This window comes from Argiope bruennichi, chromosome X1 (genome assembly GCF_947563725.1).
Source record: "Argiope bruennichi chromosome X1, qqArgBrue1.1, whole genome shotgun sequence".
In the NCBI taxonomy this organism is placed as follows: Eukaryota; Metazoa; Arthropoda; class Arachnida; order Araneae; family Araneidae; genus Argiope; species Argiope bruennichi.
In genome coordinates, this window is record NC_079162.1 from 102,287,358 (window position 1) to 102,309,096 (window position 21,739).

The window sequence follows — 21,739 nt, forward strand, 5'->3', positions numbered from 1 at the left end:
ATTAACAGTTTGCGATAATATATTTAACAACAAATATATTAAAACTGTTTCCAGAATTCTATCTGATGCTGAAAACATCTGTTAAAGAAAGTTGATATACTAAGCTTAAAAATGTGATGCAATATTAACAGTTTGTGATAATATATTTAACAACAAATATATTAAAACTGTTTCCAGAATTCTATCTGATGCTGAAAACATCTGTTAAAAAAGTTGATATACTAAGCTCAAGGAGAAGTGAATAAATATATATCTTGGTCAACTTATACATTGAATTCTTTATGTACTTATCTGCAAATATTCCTTCAGAAATGTTTATTCTTTTAAGCTCATTTACAGTTATGATATATATATATGTAGAGGAGTTGGAGAATGTATAGACATAGTTGAATTCTAAATTATATGTCTTATTAATTTTGAATTAGACTAAAAAAGACATTTAAATGGTAAATAATGTGCATGATTTGACTTTCTGTTTGTAATTTTTTAATTATGTAAATATTATTAGATTTTTAATTTTGAAGGCTGATTTAAAGAATGATTTAATCATGTTGCAAGCTATTGAAAATTACTTTCATTTTACATTACTTGCTAATATTTCATCTTGGCTTTTTTTTTCTATCTTTGTGATCAAGATATAAAGATTAGGTATATTTAGGTACATGTCGAGTAGCTTTGAATTGAAATTTTCATCAACCATTAATCATAGCAACCTAACTAGTCACCAAGGACAGCAAATTTAAAATATACATTTGGAAATCATATTAATTCTCTGAATCATTCATTCAGAGTCAAAGTATATCAAATATAATTCTGATATAAAAATCAATAAACTAATAAGAAATCTAAGATAGTAAAATTCCATTCTGAAACAATAAACCTGAACTTAATTATTACAGACATAGACAATTCTAATTGTTTTAAGATAAATGAGTAATTTAAAGGTACATTTTAGCTAATTAATAATACATAAATTTGTAACAGAATTTAACAACTCATAAGTTTCTTATTATTTGAAATAAAATACATCCAAAGATTTAGAATTTCCAGCAATCAAATGAATAATTCATATACATATAAAATAAATCACTTAACAGTACCTAATATAGTTATAAAAATACACCAAATCTCATGCTTAAAAATCTGGTATTCAAGTTTATATTTATATATCAAAACTTTATCTTTTTACACATAAATATAAATGGAAGATTTTTGCTATAAAACTTATATGATATGTAACATTTATACATATTTTTAATAGTATAAAGATTAGCAACTTAAAGGTTGATGAAACAATAAAATTAATTACATTACTTCTTAATTGAATGATAATTTGCAATAGATAACATTATTTTTGTGCTTTAATATCTTGGATTTCACTGATTGCACATTTTTTCTTGCCAAATAGATATGTGTTCAATTTAGAAACTCTGCTACAATGGACTGTCTTGTAAATAGACTATCAAAATCGATGAAATTTCTGTAAAAACAGAATTAATTAAATATTATTATTATTAATATTTTGATATTTCCGCTTCTAATACATCTGCTGTTGCTAGGATGGTTCCTTTTAAAGCTCTTATCATAGTTAAAATAATATACACTTAAATACAATTTAAAATCATTTCACAAATATATATTATGCAAATTAAAATGTATTTGCTCATGAACAATCAACATTAAATAAAAGATTATTCTAATTTAAAAGAAATGCGTTAAATATTAAATAAACATTAAGTTTAATTGCTATTATAGGTACTATAAACTGAATTTATTTTGATTTACTTTATTTTATATCCTCATAAAAAAAAAAGAAGAGGGAAATCATTTCGTTACACAAATAATATTTAATATTAGTAATTTATTAATTTCATAATAAATTCATGAAAAAGGATTTTTATACTTTAAGTATTTTGAGCATTCTTTGTGAGAGGTTACTTTTATTGTAATTATAAAGTGTAAATGAGATGTGTTATTTTTTATGGATAGTAGCATTAAAACATTAAACATTTTGTTAAATATTCTTTCAAATAAATATTAATATAAAATCATCAAAATTTTAGTCTTTGTTGAGAAAAAAATTACAAATGTTACATAAGTATTACTGTACAATTTTTTTTATTTAACAATATTTTAATAGGAATTTATTCATTTCATGTTAATAACACGATTACAATTTTCCTTAACAAAAATATACTGAAGACTTAATCAAGGTTTCATATATTATGATAGAAAGTAAATTACAGAAAAAGAAGTAAATGTTCATTCACGTAATTATGAGAAGAGGATTTTTTAAAAAAAAATTTCCTTAATGCTACAGCAACAGTTTCTCCTGCAATGAACAACATAAGTCTGATTTTACGACTTTCAATACAGAAACTAATGATCTAAATACAATTGCTCTTTTTGAAATTTTATATTGATTTCAATTGGAGTTCTACAACCTGTGGGCTCCTTGTGTAACCAGCTAGACTTTTTCCGAATTAAGTTATTTGCAACATGCACGTAGTTTTCAAAAAAAAAAAAAAAAAAGAATTGCTAAAGAACACCTGAATCGATGACCATATCGAAAAAAGTCCCCCCCCTTTTTTTGTATGAGGACAGAAAATGAAATAAATCAAAATAAACCTAGCTTATAGTAAATGTAAAAGCAATTATCCGTAAAGATTGTTTTGTATTGAATTCATTTCTTTTATATTAGAATAATCTTTAATTTAATGTTGATTGATCATAAGCAAATATATTTTAATGTGTATAATACTTGGGAAATGATTTTAAAATGCATATAAGTGTATATTATTTTAACTATGACTCTTAAAGACCTTTAAAAGTTTGTCTCTAGCAGCTGCAGGTATATTAGAAACAAACATATTTGAAAAAAAAAAATTCTTAACTAATTCTGTTTTCACAATTTTTCAAAGAAACTTCATCGATTTAGACGATCTATTTTACAAAGATAGACTATTGTACGTAGAGTCACTGATTTTAACACAAATATATTTGAGCAGAAGAAATGTGAAATTCAATGCAACCCAAAAATATTATTCCACAAAAATAATGTTATATTTAACGCAAATTATCACAGAATTTTCATGTAATATTTTAAAATGGACGCACTTCAAAAAATTTTCTCAACATTGCTAGATTTTGAAGTTACAACTTATTTGTAAATACAAAAAATATCAAAAATTTTAGTTCAAGCGTACCTAATATTGAAACCTACTCGACATGGAAAAATAAACCAAATCTTCATATCCTGGTTACAGCGATAGAAAAAAAGTCAAGATAAAATATTAGTAACAACATTGCGAACAGTTTAAATTATTATTTTCAACAGTAAAATAGTATATTGTTGCAAAATATGTTTAAAATATTTCAAAAATTTATTAAATATAGAAAGAAAAATTATATGACAAAAAATTTTGCATCATTAAATCTCTATATATATATATATGAATTTTATGATATGTAAAAACTATTTTTCTACAGTAAAATTTTAGAATGTTATCTCGAAAAGCGCTAATATATTGCTTAATTTTCGATAAATTAAAATGTAATTAAATATTAAATAAAATCGCTCTGAAAAGCACATTTCTACCCTCCAAATTATATATTTACCAAATTAGATAGTTATAAATCAAACGGTCTGATTTGTACAGAAGTCAGCAAATACACACGCAGACAGAGAGATCGAAGCTTTTTCCTTACGTTTAACATCAAAATTTAGTTAAAATACTAATACATTTTCTCGCCAAATATTCTTGCCAACAGCTAACATATTTTTAGTTAACCTAGACTAATCACTCCCTACCCGCTTTTTTCAATGAGTTACGAAAGATTTATTGGATGTTTATAACTCGTCCGAAAATGTCCGTACGAATGAGTCCTAATACCAATTGTGGAAATCTGTCAATAATTATTTCTGCATGCAAATTTTGTAATAATTATGTCTGAATTGAACGTAATGCTTACGATTTCAACTTCTCAAGCAATAAATTTCTTAATCTATTGTCAATGGTCTTCTGCTTTGAGATTGTTGTTTCACTGTGCTCTTGAGTGACTGATAGGTTTCTGATGACTTTATAAATCTCATAAATTTTATCATATGCTTTATCACGAAGCCTGTTTGAAACTTTATTCTTTAATATGCAATTTTTAAAATTATTGCAACTGGGACCCATTAAGTTTTATCAGTATTTCAAATCGGACCAGTTTAGTTGTCATGCTGTTTTGTTCTCAATTTTGGCATTTTTTAAAAAATAATTTATTTATAATTTTCATCAATGCTTTGCGACATCGTAATGAAAATCAAATCAAATTCATTGATCCATCAGATCTGTAATTATAATGTTCCTCTTCTGTTAAAAACATGAGTGCAAAATCTGTTTTAATTCTTACGATATAAAACTTTCTTTTATCGTAATAATATGCGGTGCGATTTCAATGTTTCCCTAGATTTTTTGTAACCCATTTTTTTTCTTGTTTCTTCAAATAAATTTACTTTTTATATAGTTAACTACATTATTTTATGGATTTAATTTTTAGTCGTACTTTTAATTTGAGTTTCCCCTAACATCAAAATAATCTTCTCTGGCAATTTTTTCATTTATTTTTTGCTAGCGACCTTTGACGACCAGTTAGTTGATTGATGATTTTAAAGTAAAACTTGACTAACGCATAAGAAAATTTCAAAAAGTTTTTAGATGTATACTGAAAGAAGAAACCTATTTATAGAAAAATAAAATGTATCTATCTCCATGCCTTCATCATCAATAATTAAAGAAAAATCTTAGATGAAGTATTTGTAGCAGCAATGACAACAATTCGAATTTATTTATACAACAGTGAAATATGTTGTTGTAAAATAAGTTAAAAAATTACTTTAAAATAAACAAATAACTGTATAACAATTAAATTGATATCATTCAAAAGATGTTTTCTGAATTTTAAGATGGTATAAAACTGTTTATACTTTCTCTTATACGACGTATAGAGAAAGTATTGTAATCGTCAAAAAATTCAAATTTGTGACTTTGACTAATCTCTAAGCTTTAGACCTCCCCGACTTCCAGAAATATATTTTTGGTATTATGTCTGTTTGTCCGTGAGAAAGATAATTTAAAAACGCTTTGAGCTAGACAAGAAATTTGGCATATGATCTTTATACCAAATTTATAAATTCCTGTCAAATTTTCAACGAAATCTATTGACAGGAAGTCTTGTCTGTCTAACTCCGAATATAACTTAACACGATAATCAGAAAGCAAAGAGAGGTAGATGAATAAAATTTGGTACACAGATTCAACATCTAAAGTGTAGATATCAATGAAATTCAGAATCAAAACCGTCGAGAAGTTGATTTTATATCGGCCTGTATATTTACAAGCATGTAAACGCAAAAACTCACTGACTTACATCAGATTCGATTTTCGGGTACTCATTGTTGAATGTCCGGGATTAGGCGTAAAAAAACACACTAAGGATCGCAATTTAATAAAAATACTAAATTTGTGACAGAGATGAATATTTTGTACACAATGCCACGAATGTGGGGGGGGGGGATGAAAGCTTTGTTAGAGAGTATGCGAGAGAGCTTTGAAGAGACCACTCCCACTGTTTTGTTTCATGTGATTCAGCATTTCGGGAGGAAAAAATGACAAAATTTCATTTAATTTTTAATTAAAATTACAAAAATAAATTTAATGTGTTGAGTTTTACATCCCGGTGTATATCTGAGCCAAATTTGACAGTTCTCGGTCCAAAGCGGAGGTTCCAATCATTTTCTGGACCACCGTTCCCTTAACAAGTTGAAAAAAACATTTCAACGCCCCTTCTTCTATAATAGTTAAGAGTCCCATGCAGAGAGAAAAGAATCCGATATTGACAAAAATTAAGTTGAATTTTTTTAACTTTTGCTACGTATTTCTATGTGCAAAATGACCTGGTGTTTTTGAGTGGCTGGGATAATCCTAATTTCTGCATCATTTTCCCGAAAAAGAGAGAATATCCTAAATTTTTATTAAATTACTCATTTGTACCATATTAAAAAGAAAAGATAAATATAGTTATTTCGAAAATGATGTTCGGACGAATTCTATTCCTCAGCTTTTCTAAACAAGGAATATAGCCAACTTAATATGATACTGTGCATAAATTAGTAGGAAGAAAAAACGATGAATTAAATTGTAAAATACGCATATTCGATTAAATGTATCCAGGTTTTTAAAATTTTTGAACCATTAATTGAATGATTAAATGAATGAAGAAAAAAAGCCAAGATGAAATATTGGCAAAAACAATGATATAGAATTTTGTTTCATTTCAAAAATACGTTTAAAATATTTTTTAATATTAGGAAAAAAATATGAAAAAAATAGTGCGGCAAAAAGTTACATTATTAATAAGACAATTCTTTGAATATAAAAATGATGTAAAAACTTTATGTGCTGTAATAGTTTCGGAAATTATCATGTAAAGCGCCAAAATTTCACTTAATTTTTAATTAATTAAAACGAAAATTTTTTAATTTCTTGCGCATTTCCAACCTTATATGTATCAAGTTTGGTGGCCCTAAATTAAAAGTCTATCCTATATCTTTTTGGCTTAAAAGAAATAGTCAAAAGAAAATTAAATAAAGGAACAGAAACTTTTAATTGCCGTATCATATAAAAATTGATCAGAAAATTCCTGAAGCTTATGGGCTTCAATATTATATACATTAATTTTTTTTTAAATCTTGGAAACGACATTGTGAGTATTTCTTTTTGTTTTTCCTTTTTCGATTAAATATTATTTTCTGATTACCCAATAAAACCAATGCAGATACACGAATAGAAGGAAAGATTATTAGTAAAATATATTGGTATTGAAATTCTAACATAGATTAAACTAAAATAGATTAGTTATCATAGATTAAAAGACATTACTACGTTGTCATGTTGCTGTTGAAATTTTAATCTAATAATTACGATACCTAAAAATCTTTCTGAAAACGTTATTTAAGATTTCTAAAATAGTTTCCAAATCGCTAATTTAGATTACTAGCAGTAACTGCACAGAGTCGCCTGTGTCTTGAAGAATATTAGTAAAATAAGAGCCAGAAAATAAAGTTATTAAATTGTAATAATCGTTAACACGCCAAAAATCATGATTTTACATGTTTTTTTTTAATTTTTTGATAAAGATATTGCTTAGTAAACTATTATAACTTATACACAAACATTTCCTTTTATAATCGGGATTTTGAAGAAAACTAATTCAAAAACATGAGAATATTCAAATTTTAATAAATAAATAAAAGAGAATAAAGATTTTCTTTTTTATCTTATTTATTTTTAAATGAATTTAATTTTGCAATTTATTTCTCTGATAAAAACAACATTGCTTTTCTATTAAGAATAGAATTAACTATCATTTGTTACAAGATATTCGAATAAGTAAACTTACGCATATATACATAACTTATAAACTGCTATATTGATTAATTTCGCGCTCTGTCGAGAATTCTATAATCCTTAAATGAGACGAATTCTGAAAATGCTCACTGCATTTCATGAATTTTCTTAATTAACATCCCTTTTATCTACCCAAAATCTCCAGTTTTACACTACACCAGTAATTTCTTTGAAATTTCTGCATTTAGAGAGTCAAAATTTTTCCAGAGGTTAATATTTTATTGAACAAACATCGCTTCATTGAGTTAAATTTTAAAAATTTCGATTTTTTTTCCGATTTAACATTTGTTTAAATGAAAATGACAATTCAAAATTAAATGTGGAAACACATTTTGATGCTTTATGCCTTGTGGAACTCCGATAACCTTTCTTTCTCCTCAACAAACTGTTTTCTTGTTTAGTGGTTGCATTTTCTTACGCTGCAGTTTCTGCATCGAACAACTAAAGAGAAATCGGGAGTTACTGATGCTTTTAATGAAACTTCTGTTATGATGATGTAATCCTTTTTTTCTTCAAACTTCTGCGATCCGTATAAAATTAAACGATTGTGATAAAAAGCACTTCTGCCCCACCCTACTCCCTTAAGATATTTAGGGAATTTTTTTAATTGTGATGCGCTTCAGTCAAGTTACAACTACACAAGTACCAAATATTTTACCTTTGTCCCTATGCTATTCAACAATTTTGTAATACTGGAATCAACAATAAGATGATATACTTAATTTTTACCTGTTGTTGTTTCTGATGGAACTTGGCATGGACAAGCCCCGCTGATAGAAGTCAGCGATCTTAAGCCGACAGAGAGTGTCTCTTGTTTTACAGTAGTGCCAACTAGGGCCAAGTGTACGATTTTGCTACTCACGCATCACATTCGCTTGCACAGTCCCTTTTTACAAGGGGGCACATTCACACATGTCACAGATAGAGCAGATGAAGAACAACCATGCCTGAAGCGGGACTCGAACCGAGGACGCCCAGATCACTAATCAATAAACTTAGAAAAAGGTCGGGTTCGAATCAGTCAGTTGTTTACATAAATTGAGATCATGGGCAGGAATTGGAAAAAACAACACAAAGACGTCATAGTAATTCGGATCCGAAAATTCATTTTTGTAAACAGATACTTTCTAAATATTCAACAAGGAGACCTGAGTTCGGTCCTCTGCCAGCACTTTCTGCTTTCTTAAAAAAAAAAAAAAAAAAAAATCCTAATTTATTTCAGATTAATTTTAGAATTTACGAACAGATTTAATCAATATGTTGTTGTTTTTTAAAATTTTTTAATGCAAATATAAATTTTTATTCTTCAGATTCGGAGATTATAATTTAATTTTTAGAAGAAAAATAATTGTAAGTATGAATGCATTATGCATTTACACATTCAGAATTACTTAAATTAAATCCATAATTTATAGATGGTTTCAATTTATATGATACTCATTTTTATATGGAAAAAATAAATGTATTTTCTTTTAATACATAAGTTACAACTTATTTTTTAAAAGAAAATTAATTATATCCATGTACTTTGTTCTTGAATTGTAACTATAATTTTAACTATAAAAATGTTTCAAAAAGCTTTTTTTATCTTACATTCATTAAAAGTTTAAAATTTTTGGATTTTAATAAAGCGAAATTATTTATTATAACTCAGCGAAGCTATATTTATATCGGAAACGGAAGAGAGTAGCTGAAATAAATAAAATTTTAAAGACAAACATTCAAAATTTTTATAATCGGAAAGTAAAATCAGAAAGCAGGTGTTAAGTTATGGAATGCATAGGCAGATGACTCAGAATTTTTATTAACATACAATATGCCATGTGCGCTGTTCGATTTTCTGAAGGAAAACAAATATTTTTTGAGAGGTAAATGTTGTTTTTTTTATCGATCTCTTGATGATTTTTTATCTCTTGTGGATAATCGTTATTTATGAATTTTGTAAGATATCAAAATCTATCTATCTTTCTTGTTTGAAATGTTTTTACGATAATCACCTTGGTCTCTTGTATATTATAAAACAATTAATGAAATATTTTTTGATGTCAGTAATTTAATTAACATTTATCATCATTTAAGTTACATAAGTAGTTATTTTTCCTGTTTAAAAATCAGTTTATAATTCAAGTTTAAGCGAAACAATGTTTATTTTTGAGATAGATTTATTTTTAAAACATTCATTTTTGAGTGGTAAGAGTTACATATTAATTAAAACTGTCTGTAATTTAACTCTTCAACCGGCTGGAACGTAGAAAGTCGCTCCAACGTGTCGTTCGAATCCCGGCTGGAACGTAGGAAGTTGCTTTCCGCAAACTGTTTGAATCCCGGCTATAACGTAGAAAGTCGTCAATGCTTTCCCCCTTAAAGGCAATAAACGAGGTGGGTCATCTGCTTGTTAAGGTCATTTTGTGGTTTTCGCTGACAGTTAGAATTTGGGTGGTCCCTCCAATTAGGAGAATGAACTCACGAGAAGTGGAAATAACGTTCTTCGCAAGAGTTTACGATTGCAGGATCGATTGGTGATATGAGCTGTATACTTCATTATTGATTTGAATATTTCATTATTTCACAGCAAATTTAATATACAGGTGAAAACTATCATACTTATTAAAGGTAGGGAATCCCTCATATTTACATGTCATAATCATGTATAACAGTTAATGACTGTGATTAGCTCGCAAAAACAGATTTGAATTTTCAGTACTTGGTTGATGAAATATTAAAAAAATACGTTTGAACTTTTAATAATACATTTTTTAAAACGCAGTAAAATATAAAAAAAATCCTTATATAATTTTTTAAAAATTTATTTTCATTCCATTTATTAATCGAGACAAATATTTATTTATAAATGTAATTTTAATTATTGCTTAGGCTTTGTATATAGATTTTGGCGAAGTATTTAATACGTAATGAAAGGCACATTTGAAAACTTTTGGATCTAATTATATATTTATTTTTTATAGTTTAGAGTGAACTATAGTAAAAGTGTTTTTAATTATTTTTATAAACGTTTTTATTTAAAGTATCTTAATAAATGTAGTTACTATTATTCTTTTTACTGCTTAATATTATTTTTTATTTCACTATTTTAATACAAGCGCTGTTTACTGCTTTTTGCAAATCATATTTGTCTTTTTTTCGGGAAGGGAAAAAACGTTTCTTTTATAAATATTTTTAAAAAAAACAATTAGAAATTATATTTTTAAAATATATAATTATATTATAAATATATATTTAAAATCTCTATAAAAAAACAAACCACATTGAAATGGGAAGAAGTTTTGTGTCTTGTGAGGGGCTGCGAAAAGTATAAATGAAAAAAAAAAATAACATAGAAATAATAAGGACTATTAAAAAAAGTTTAGTATATGAAAGAAAGAAAATATATTTAATAAATGGGGAACTATTATAGAAATATTTATTTATATTCAACAAAATTCGATGCTGAGTGAATTTAATAGATATTGCTTTGAAAAATGGAAAGAATAAATTGTATCTGTGCGATTATAATTATTGCTTTGCATTAAAAAAGTATTAGCTATTTAATGAAATTAAACAAATGCATTTAAAGGCTGATACGATTTCTAGCTGTTTGAACGTATCACAAGGCTGTGGATTCAGAACTTAATAATGAATACTGATTTACATGCAAACTTAAAAATGAAAGTAAATGAATGCAATTATAAATAAAAGTTACTACCTAACAGATGACACATTTTTTTTATATATATCTGCAACATAGCTGCTGATAATCTGTAGAATATAAATATTTTAAAATGTCTTCTAGAAGAAATTTTAAATATAATAAAATTTCTAAGATTAATAAATATAACACAAACAGTACTGCATAAAATCTGTTTATTTTTTACTAGAAATATTTTTAAAAAAATAATTAGGCGATTATTAAAAGTTTTTCATCAGAAATAGTTTGTATACTTTCTTTGAAAAGTGACAAAATTAGAAAATAACTGCCAAATTCCACGTATCATTACAGAATTCTTAAAAGTGAGAATATTAACATAAAGCTATAAATACTGAAAAAAAAATACGAACTTAAAATACAGCAAAATTTTTAGATGAAATTTATAAAAAGGCATAATTTAATATTTGAAAGATAAATGTGATCATGAGCAAGTTTTACAATATTTCATCCACAGCAATTACATGTAAGGAAATTTAAAAAACAGATTGAGTGTGATATATCTCAAAACATGAGCAGCGCATAAACCCACCTTGCAGATTACACATTCAAAACGTGTTTCTCTTCTCACTCTTTTACCATTTGCATTTGTTTTTGAGCAACACACGACACATCTGCTAGCAGAGTATTTTTTGTTTTCTGTTGGAGCAACTAAAGACGGAAAATGTCTGCCCGTCAATCTTCCCACATTTTCAATACTCTTTGGGACTTTAGACGATGGTAATCCTCTTCCTTCCTCACATAATCTCTCTATCAATCGCATTCTAAATTCGAGATGATTTACACTTCCTCCATTTTTTTTATAAAGCAGAAAAGCATTCCACACAGCCTGGTCAAGTAGATGTCGAAATATTTTTTTGTAATATTTCCTTTGTCGGCTTCTGGGTGAAGGATAGTATGCTAAGCACTGATCAGACTTATCAACTCCTCCCATAGATCTATTATAATCGACTACCACCTTAGGCTTTTGTTTGGTTGTAGTGGATATTTTTGATTCAACACTAACTAATGCAGCATTATGAATGGTACTTAGCATTGTTAGAACCTTCTTGTCTTTCCACTGTAGTACCATAATTTTTCCCTTTTGAAATGCTCTCAATTCATGCTTTTTCAATTTTGTGTTCTTAAATTCCACCGGTAAACGTTTTCTGTTTCCTCTAACAGTTCCTATTAAATCAGTTTTATATTGAAGAAGAATTTCGGCCACTTCCGGAGAAGTATAAAAATTGTCTGATGTTAGCTGATATCCTTTATTTTTAAGTTCATGGATTAAAGTCAGTACACATTTTCCAAAAGTCAGTACACATAATCCAAATTGTTCGTATTCTTCCATGAAAAGGGTTCCTTTACCGGTATAGATAATAGAATTCCAAATGTAACCGCTTTCTGATTCACAGAGTTGGAAAAATTTAATTCCGAATCTAGCTCTTTTAGTTGGAATGTATTGCTTCCATGCAAGTAAACCCGTGAAAGCAAGCAAAGACTCGTCTATTGTTACAGATTGATTGGGTGTATAAGCAGATTTAAATCTCTCAACCAGCATGTTATGGATATCAAAAATTTTTCTTCACTTTGCATTTGGATGCGTATTTTTATTGAATTCATCTGAATTCTCAAAATGAAGAAATTTCATTAGCAAACTGAATCTTTTCTCACTCATGATTTGTCCAAAGAAAGGAGTGTTTAAAATGGGTCTTATGCTCCAGTACGTTGCTTCCACAGATTTTGGCATTATTCCTTGAAGTAAAAGTAAACCAAAAAATAGATGTAACTCTTTTATATCCGTATTTTTCCAATTTAATACTCTCGATGATGGTGTCAAATCGGTTTTGTTGAAAAAGTCTTCGGCGTATCTATTTGTTTCTTCCATAATGAAATTCATCACTGCATTATCAAAAAATATGCTGAAAAACATCATCGGATCATCTGAGTCCCCAAGGAAATTGTTTGCCGCTGAACTGATACCAGGAGTCGAAGTAAATTGAAAATTTGGAGGAGCAGGTGAAAGTGCTTGCAAGTCAATAGGACACCAACAGCGAGCCGCATTTAAAGTATCATCGTCAGATTCACTTTCAGAGTATTCATCTTCAGAAGATAACATTAATTCATCACAGTCAGAATAGTCAGAATTTGAATCCATATTAAGCTCATCAATTTTCTCATAAATATAATATTAATTACTTTGACTGCAGGAATTCAATTGCAAATTTCAATAACATATTAAAGAAACTGGATGATAAAATCTTTCATTAAAGCAATCAACATTTATTTAATTAAATAAATATTAATAAGGTCTACTCAAGTTCCCTGCGCAGTGCACTTCCCTCGAGTTGCTAGACCTTTCAAACAGAAAACTATAGCCAGCAAAACTTAAGAGTCTTTGGATTTAAAATCTAAGAATAAGAATCCTGGTGAATGCCTATATAAGTCAAGCTGTTATGAAGAAAATACCAATGAGAAATTAGAATTTAAACATGTGGCCAATAAGAAAGCAGAGGCAATAAAAAGTGATAAAGGATTTATTTAGAGAGCCCCTTCTCCTCATCTAAAAGGATTTTTTTTTAATGCTGCTTCGATTTTTCAGATTTCTTGGATGGCATTTTGTAGAGAATATGCAACCCGTCAATTGATAACAGTCAGCAACATTTTTACTATCTACAGTCTACTCTAAATGAAGACATAATGGAACCATTCCTATTTGCTTGGAACAATGTCGAAGAGTTGGACCGATGTGGTGTAAATGCATAATATTCTGTTTTATTACCACCATGGTTCATTTATCGTTTTACTGTGCAATATGTTTTAAGAGAAACTTCTCACAGATTATCTCAAGAATATTTTTTTATTATTATTATTATTTCTATGGATTTCGATTCTGTTCAATTGTTAGTATTCCGTAAGAAAGTGCAAGTGTTTCTCTATGTGAAAGTAGTTTTTCGGCTTGTCCGTATTGTTAATAGAAGTTTTACGATCAAATCAAGCAGTAAAATGTCGGTAGGTTTAGTGCTAACAGTTGCCCGAGTTACAAAGAGAAGCGTTATATCTGGCGACAATAGCCTATTGAAGAAACATTTGTGTCTCAAAATGGGTTATATAAAACATGCGCCAGGCAAATTGTACAATAGAAGTACTAATTTTGCATTGAAAAGGAGGATATTTTCCCTTGCTAGGCATTCAGCAAGACACGAAAGAATTCTTGAAGGATGTTACGAATATTTCTTTTAATCTTTACCATTCTTGAAATTTATGAATCTTGGATTCAAAAGATTTATTCATCACTCTTGAAAGCACTGTTGTTTTTATAAAATTAACGTCGGTATTATGGCAATAATCTATGAAAAAAGTTTTAAAGTTTTGCTCTTTATTCAAGTTCAAATTTTGGTTCAAAAAAATTGTGTGCTCTATCATTTTTGATTTTCATATTTATTAAAGTTTTTTCATAGAACATTTAAAGACGTACTTCTTAATATATTTAATAATAATTAATAACTAACAAGTAAAATAAAAAAAAAAATCGATTTCTCTGTTCACTAATATAATGCAAATGGATTTTATTACTAAATTGGTTTATATTTTGGTTGAAATTCGGCTATTGATCAGACACTAGTAAAGATTGCTTCCAATAGAAAAATTGCTTCCTTTAGGAAATTTATTTCTAATGCACCTCCTAAGGCCGATCCTAATAGCAATTTTTAAAAATGAGCTAAAATTTTTTCACCAATGCTTGATTTTGCACTTGAACTTTATCTAAAGTATAAAAAATTTTTTAACAAAAGCATACCACTGAAACATTCTCAACATTAAAGAATAAGTTGAATCATATCTTGATATCAACAATAGAAGCAACAATAAAGACAATTTAATTTCACTTCCATAATTTCTTTCCTTTCATAATGAAATATACTGATGTAAAATATACATAAATTCGATAAATTGATATACAAATTTCAAAATAATTAATTTTCTTTTCTTTGAATTACCCCGGGAAAATTTTAATTAAAATTTTTGTCATGCTTTAAAAATTAATAATTTACGAAAATATTAGCTTTTGAATTTTTTAAAAGCTATGTTTGAATCTTACCTTTTTCTTTGATAAAAAATAGTTACAGATGATAAGAAGATTTTAACATCATGTGACCCCAATGAGTCATCTGTGACTAGACCACCAATAACTTGTTGCTTTACCACACCAACATGATTCTCCGACCCAGTCTTTGCTAATTAATTCTATGACGTTAAAATTCACGCTTCTCTCTATTTTTCTTATATATATAAAATAACTTATATATACTATTTCTGATTTAGCGCAATCTTCTTAATATGTAATGTCATTGTTAAGCCACTTTTCTTCCATCCAATTTTTGTGACCGGAGGATAAGATCCTTTAAATGAAGAACTCTGTCCTTCCTCCACAAACTGGCAAAACTATTACAGATTCATTAATATCTATAATTTGTTTTATTTTAATTAATGTGCTAAAATTTATAGCAAGTACTTTTATTGTTGAAATGAAATAAAAACCTTATTTTTCACTCACGGGTTTTAAACTTCGCTGAAGTTATGATTACCTACTCTAGATTGTTTTTCTTTTATTTTATTGTGCATCCGTTTTTTGAAATTCACATGAAGTGAAATATATTATAAATGTTGCCAATGAAATTCGTTTGAATTGTTCAGACATGAAGAGCATGGAAGTACCGGTCTGAAAGGGGTAATTCTTAATTATTCGATATATGCAGCTAAGTCTCATTTTTATCTGCGAGATTTCATAATTTACGAATTTTCACAAAAAATCATAATGTTGTAACTTAATAAAATTGGTACAATTTAAATTTTGAGTTCATTGATGGAGTTAAATGAAGGAAAGGTTTCTTTCCAATATTTGTCGGCAGAGAAATGCATGGATTTAGGAAATTATTTTTGCGCTGACTTTGAGTCCTTTTTATCAAGATTTGTGACAAGATTAGGAATGATATAAGAAATTGCCATTCAAAATATTTACCTACTAAAAATATGAATGAAATGATAATTTTTATCAGATATAAACCTCGTGAGTAAATGGATGCATTAGTAAGTTTTCATATTTCAGCATTAAAATTATCTTTAAAAACTTATTATCTCACCTTATTGCTTTAATTATTTCAAAATAAGATAATATGTCAAAAATATTCAAGTTAATAATATTTTCATAAACATATTATCAATAAAATATTCACCTACTATATATTGACCAAAGATTGTTTTATTATTTTCAGAACTTAAAAAAGTGGAATAGGAAACAAAAATCTAAAACAAAAAAAAAATCATGCAAATTTTTATTTAAAAATTTTCAATAACAGATTATATTTTCCGAAATGAACGTAGTATTTTTACTATTGCGTATTATTAAATCATTAAAAATAAATTTTTTACAATCTGTTTTAATCAGAAAACAATATTATATATATATATAATATGCAATGCTATTTTCATTTCGTATACCAAATATACGAGTAAAATGCTTAAAACTAAAAATTAGATGAAACTTAAGTAAAATTCTCTGAATGTCAGTAAAAAGAATATATTATATTCGTAATGCAATTTGATAAATGATAATTTCTCTAAATCATTTATTAAACAAATTTTTCTATTACTTAAAAAAAATTATAAAATCATATTGCAGTATTTTTTATTTATTTTTGAATTTATGCGGAATTTATTTTTGAACAAATTCTATTTTTCGCAAATATTGCAGATTAAAGAGAAGTTCTTAGTCTTCAGAGCGAAAACCAAATTCTCAGTTGAAAAACCGCATGGCAATTGCCCTGCGTTGACAGATTTATTACTTGATTAATCGGTCAGTACTATTCAAAATCCCCGGTGTTTAGGGGGACGTGATTGTCGAGACGCGGGAAAGTTTACACCCTGCTGTTAATAGTCGGGTGAAAGTAAAAACGGTTCTATGTCACTTGCGCTCGGTAAATCACCCCCTTTCCGCTCAAGTGTCAAGAAAGACTACCACATTATAAACTTTATCTTTGCATGTAAGATTTGGCGATTTTACAATGTACGCCAAACTGTACGGTCAACTGACCCATCAACCACCCCCAATAAAACGATTAACCAATAAAACTTTCCCTTACTCTCTGAAGAGGTCACTGTCTTTGTACATCACGAGAGGGGTTTGGTGGGGTTAATGAGTCACCCAAACTTGTTTGGAAAAAATACTCTTTGAGTTGGATATTTTAGATTTTCTCTGCTTGCACAGAAAATCATACTGAGGCCCGCGTGAATGTTAGAAGGGCTCTTAGAACATAGAACTCATCACTGATTAATTATTGAAGCACTTCGATTTTGGGACATTTACTTGTTCTCTATAATTCTGTTAATTAACATTACCGAATTCTGTAATTTAGAAGGAGTAATTCAATGTTTATAGTATTTCGTTTGACACGATTTTATTTTTATCAATAATTGCTTTTATTAATTTTTCAATCCGGGAGAATCGGCCAACATCTATGGGCCTATGAAATTGTAAGACCTCGGATTCATCCCAAAAGAATGGCTCAATCCTTTCTCTCAATAGTTTTAGTACTAACAGCGAATTTTAATAAAATGTCCCTAATTTTTTTTCGAATTTTATAAGTAAATTATTTATTCAAAAAATATTAAATAGGTTTAATTGAGAAAGAAACGAACAAAATTAAATTGAATTTTTGTATATTTCGTTATTTCGTATTAAAGTTCTGGAATATTTCAGACTGAATATTCATCTAGGAATTGTTATAATTTTTACTTATACATAAAAAAATAATATGAAAATAATAAAAAGGTGAATTAAAAAAATGAATATAATTTCTAAATAATTCTTTTTTTAATATGCATTCACAATATGCATAGTATGGTCACTTACATTTAACAAAAATAAATAAAGAAATAAAAAAAATAAACTAACTGCAAACATTTATCTCTCTGACATTCAGCATAGTCAAGACTGTTCCGCATTTCTGAAAGCTTAACGGCATTTTTTGTTCATTTGTATGTAATCAAAATTTAAAAAAAAAAAAAAAAGTTTTGAGAGATTCCTGGAATAACTTGGTAGTAATGTTGCTTTTTTCAAAATAGAAATTATGATTACTCCTATATAACCATGAATTGAAGAAAAATAGTTGCAAAATATATTGTTACACAAATGCTAATACACATTAAAAAGCATTTTTTAAAAAAGTTTTTATGAAAGCAATGGCCAACTTAGTTTTATAATTCAGATTTATGGTTGCTAAAGTTTACTTAACTTGTCATTGATCGCTTACTCACAAGAGCATATTTAACTTCAAATTCTATTGGACATGTAACATTTACTATTGTTCTTAAAACCGTATACTATTCCGCTTTTTGCGCAATGCATCTTTTTTAATTTTCAGTAATCTCAACAAAAAATGGGAACTTGGAAAAACGAAAGTGTTTAAATTTCAACTAATACGAAAACTTTCTCAATCAGCATTGTTTATGAGCATTACAGATAATATACTTATCTAATATTAATTCATTTCACTGACATTGACCCTTATACATACAATAATTTGTTACATTAAGGAGTAACAAGATTTAAAAATGGGTAAACTTTCTAAAAATTACAACGCTATAACTTCCGAAAATATTAAAACACAAAATTGATTTTTGCATCAAGATAAAGCTAAAAAAATTATCTTTTTAATGATACCAATGCTTTAATTTACAAATTAAGTTTCGATTTTTAACGTGTTTTTAAAGAAACATTTTAACCATATTTTTCAACAATGTACTTCGCACAAAATAAAAATAAAATTTAATCTGCATGAGCACGTCAATGGGAAAAAATTAGCTGTTATCCACCTGTTGCCATCACATTGAAAGAAGTTCAAATTAAAAACATAAATCAAATATTATTGTAAATTAAATATATAAAAGTGTAAATTTCAGCTAGTGTCTGTATGAAGCGAACAAATTTGAAATATATTTTCTAAAAAGTAAATGGAGGAAAAGATTTCTATGAACTTTTACAATATCTATATTATTAATTAAATCAAACAATTAAATTTAAGGTAAACAGGGTTTATATATCTATTGGATAGTCACTGTAATCAGCGCCCATCAGTCAATTTTAATCAGGGGCACGCATCTACTAACAAAATGGTCTAAATGAACTAAACAATTACAATTTATGTTACTGGAGTCAATAAAAGCTCCGATGAATTAAGAATTTTAAATTTTTTCATAGGTCCTTTCAATTACCCTTTGTAATCCGTTTACATGTTTATAATTTTACATTAACCTTTGAATCTTATTTAACAAATTGTTTTGAGACATGAATATATTTACACTTAGCACTTAGATCTCTCCTCTCAGGAACAATTCAAGGCAGTGCATCATTTTGGCGTTTTATTTAATTATTTTATTAAATTTTGAGTGATAAAAATATGTAGATTAATTTTCTGGGAAAATTCATATATATTAATTTTTCGGAGCAATGAACAAGGCTCTTATTAATAATAATAAGATAAATGTATGTACAAGATCTCATAAATGAAAGATCAAATAAAATTTTTACAAAAATTATCGCCATTCCATTATTACCAATAAGCCCGACTGGAAATGCAGCTATGGAAAACTAAAAACCGTCACCCTCGCCAAGTTTTCTTGCCAAAGGTCCAAATCCCAGTAAACCTATGACAGCAACAGGGGTAGGGAATGATTTACCGAGCGCAAAAGTTCCGATTCCGTAAAAATATACCAGGCCGGTTTACGAACGTTCTGCCAATTTCTTTTCTAGTAAATTGTGTTCAACCATTATTTTGACTGCCGCCGTTTTAAGAACATTCTTAAGCTAGACAGCCGGCTCTCGATGGGTTAATTTAATTTTTTAAAAATTAAAGTTTAATTAAAGATTTTAAATAAAAGTTTGAGGGCCATTTCCTAGAAATTAACGATTGCGCTTTAATATTTTCGGGAGTGAACATTCTAAATGTATACTACCAGTATACCAAACTTCATCCCTAACTGAATTTTGGCAGTGTGGTGAGAGATTTTACTGTTACGTTTATGATAGAGCCATATTATTTATTTATTTATTTATTATTATTGAGGAATCAATACACACAGAACCCATTGAAGGCACCATGAAGGAAAGAAGATATTTCAATTTGTTGTCAAGTTTGTGATTCCCGAGGTAAATCGGTAATTTTCTCCTAATATTTTGTAGCTGAGCATTTTTCTTTTAAACAAAGAAAGCAAAAGCGCTCTTTTTTAACTATCTCAACTCTATCTTCAGCAGGAAGTTGTTTAAATTTTTTACAAAAGGACATTGTGTGATTTTCAAAACTGAATGAACACTCTAGCATCGGACAAAAAAACTCTTGGAACATTTTCCTAACTCTTTTTATTTTTTCGAATCTGTTTTTAATGAATTTGTTTTGTTTAAAACCTGAATTCGTCTCATTTTTATTCGAACCTTTTGATGATACAAACAAATCCAACTTACGACCTAAATTTTGTGGTTTATACCAATCTTCCCCTTGTTTAATGCTGATATAACTCATTAATTCCTGATCAAGAGAATTAAATATTTGATCTGATACTGTTAATTGGCACAAATAATTAAATTCACTTATGTTTCTCAATTGACAATAGTATTCGAACATAGAGGCAACTCTAGATGCAAATTGAACATAGTTTTCTGTCGCTAATTTTTGAGCTTTTCGAAATTCATATAGACACGAGGAGTAGGCTGAAATTGCTTTAACACTAACTCTTTAATCTTTTCATAATTTTCAAGTTCCTCTTCCTTGACGTAAACCGTTAAATTTCCTACTTCCTTCCCAAAATATTTAATAAAATTTCGGCTTTAAATTCTTCTGCGACATTTTTAGTTTTGAAAGCTTTTTCTATTGATTGAAAGAACAAATTGACTGTTTCTGTTTTAGAAGGGAAAGGAATCGTTAAAGTTTTCACACTTTTAATTAAGTTTTCTATACTAAAAGACTCGATATCTATCTTTTTTACTTGTTCTGGGGCCATTTTACTCTTAGCCTTTGTTAGCTCAAGCTCTTTATTAAGCTGCTCTAGCATAACTTTTTCAAATTCTAATTTAAGTTTTTCTTGTTCTAATTTTAATTTTTTAAATTCATTTTGAGATTTTTCATTATTTTATTTAGATTTCTTTTCTTCTAAAACATAATTAATTACACTTTGAATAAATTCTTCATCCATTTTGAAAATGTCACTATTCTGAATTATTTTTCTTGAATCTAAAATTTTTGGATTCACTGGTATCTCTAATCCTAACTCTTCAGCCACAAGCACAACCTCGCCTTTTTAAAGATTTTTAAGCAATGACATTTTACTGCAGTTTAGAAACGAAAGTTAGTTTGAAAACGAAACTACGAACCAAGAGAACTGCACTCTTGATCGGCACCTGCAGTCACTCAAAAACACAATTCCTCCGGTTTAGATTTCATTCGCGCTTTTTACAATGGGAAAGAACCATCGTTCTTACGCACTTAGTACGCACACGCTTTTTTCGCTCCGGCTCGGAGTGGCCATGTTTTTTCACTGTTCAACGATC

At 27.9% G+C, this 21,739-nt stretch overlaps 1 protein-coding gene across 2 annotated transcripts in view; it reads left to right on the forward strand.

Moving 5' to 3' along the window:
• Positions 1-21,739, forward strand: part of LOC129958624 (uncharacterized) — a 35,203-nt gene that overhangs the window by 614 nt on the left and 12,850 nt on the right. The window contains exon 1 of one of the 2 annotated variants that reach the window (XM_056071224.1): positions 9,250-9,322. The exons of the other annotated variant lie outside the window; for it this stretch is intronic. The gene's annotated coding sequence lies outside the window, so the exon portion shown is untranslated. Of the gene's footprint in view, positions 1-9,249; positions 9,323-21,739 lie in introns of those variants that run through there. 2 annotated transcript variants of the gene reach the window in all.